Here is a 2,002-nt window from a genome sequence, read left to right on the forward strand (position 1 = left end):
GCGTTATGCGTTATGCGTCTTGCGTTATCCGTTATGCGTTATGCGTTATGCGTTATGCGTTATGCGTTATGCGTTATGCGTTATGGGTTATGCGTTATGCGTTATGCATTATGCGTTACCCGTTATGCGTTAGGCGTTATGCGTTAAGCGTTATGCGTTATGCGTTATGCGTTATGCGTTATGCGTTATGCGCGATGCGTTATGCGTTATGCGTTATGCGTTATGCGTTATGCGTTATGCGTTATGCGTTATGCGTTATGCGTTATGCGTTATGCGTTATGCGTTATGCGTTATGCGTTATGCGTTATACGTTATGCGTTATGGGTTATGCGTTATGCGTTATGCGTTATGCGTTATGCGTTATGCGTTATGCGTTATGCGTTATGCGTTATGGGTTATGCGTTATGCGTTATGCGTTATGCGTTATGCGTTATGCGTTATGCGTTATGCGTTATCCGTTATGCGTTATGCGTTATGCGTTATCCGTTATGCGTTATGCGTTATGCGTTATGCGTTATGCGTTATGCGTTAAGCGTTATGCGTTATGCGTTATGCGTTATGCGTTATGCGTTGTGCGTTATGCATTATGCGTTATGCGGTATGCGTTATGCGTTATGGGTTATGCGTTATGCGTTATGCGTTATGCGTTATGCTTTATGCGTTATGCGTTATGCGTTATGCGTTATGCGTTATGCGTTATGCGTTATGCGTTATGCGTTATGCGTTATGCGTTATGCGTTATGCGTTATGCGTTATGCGTTATGCGTTATGCGTTATGCGTTATGCGTTATGCGTTATGCGTTATGCGTTATGCGTTATGCGTTATGCGTTATGCGTTATGCGTTATGCGTTATGCGTTATGCGTTATGCGTTATGCGTTATGCGTTATGCGTTATGCGTTATGCGTTATGCGTTATGCGTTATGCGTTATGCGTTATCCGTTATGCGTTATGCGCGATGCGTTATGCGTTAAGCGTTATGGGCTATGCGTTAAGCGTTATGCGTTATGCGTTATGCGATATGTGTTATGCGTTATGCGTTATGCGTTATGCGTTATGCGTTATGCGCTATGCTTTATGCGTTATGCGTTATGCGTTATGCGTTATGCGTTATGCGTTATGCGTTATGCGTTATGCGTTATGGGTAATGCGTTATGCGTTATGCGTTATGCGTTATGCGTTATGCGTTATGCGTTATGCGTTATGAGCTATGCGTTAAGCGTTATGCGTTATGCATTATGCGTTATGCGTTATGCGTAATGCGTTATGCGTTAAGCGTTATGCGTTATGCGTTATGCGTTATGCGTTATGCGTTATGCGTTATGCGTTATGCGTTATGCGTTATGCGTTATGCGTTATGCGTTATGCGTTATGCGTTATGCGTTATGCGTTATGCGTTATGCGTTATGCGTTATGCGTTATGCGTTATGCGTTATGCGTTATGCGTTATGCGTTATGCGTTATGCGTTATGCGTTATGCGTTATGGGTTATGCGTTATGCGTTATTCGTTATGCGCTATGCGTTATGCGTTATGCGTTATCCGTTATGCGTTATGCGTTATGCGTTATGCGTTATGCGTTATGCGTTATCCGTTATGCGTTATGCGCGATGCGTTATGCGTTAAGCGTTATGGGCTATGCGTTAAGCGTTATGCGTTATGCATTATGCGTTACGCGTTATGCGTTAGGCGTTATGCGTTAAGCGTTATGCGTTATGCGTTATGCGTTATGTGTTATGCGTTATGCGTTATGCGTTATGCGTTATGCGTTATGCGTTATGCGTTATGCGTTATGCGTTATGCGTTATGCGTCATGCGTTATGCGTTATGCGTTATGCGTTATGCTTTGTGCGTTATGCGTTATGCGTTATGCGTTATGCGTTATGCGTTATGCGTTATGCGTTATGCGTTATGCGTTATGCGTTATGCGTTATGCGTTATGCGTTATGCGTTATGCGTTATGCGTTATGCGTTATGCGTTATGCGTTATGCGTCATGCGTTAT

This window comes from Lasioglossum baleicum, unplaced genomic scaffold (assembly GCF_051020765.1).
Source record: "Lasioglossum baleicum unplaced genomic scaffold, iyLasBale1 scaffold0351, whole genome shotgun sequence".
NCBI lineage: Eukaryota > Metazoa > Arthropoda > Insecta > Hymenoptera > Halictidae > Lasioglossum > Lasioglossum baleicum.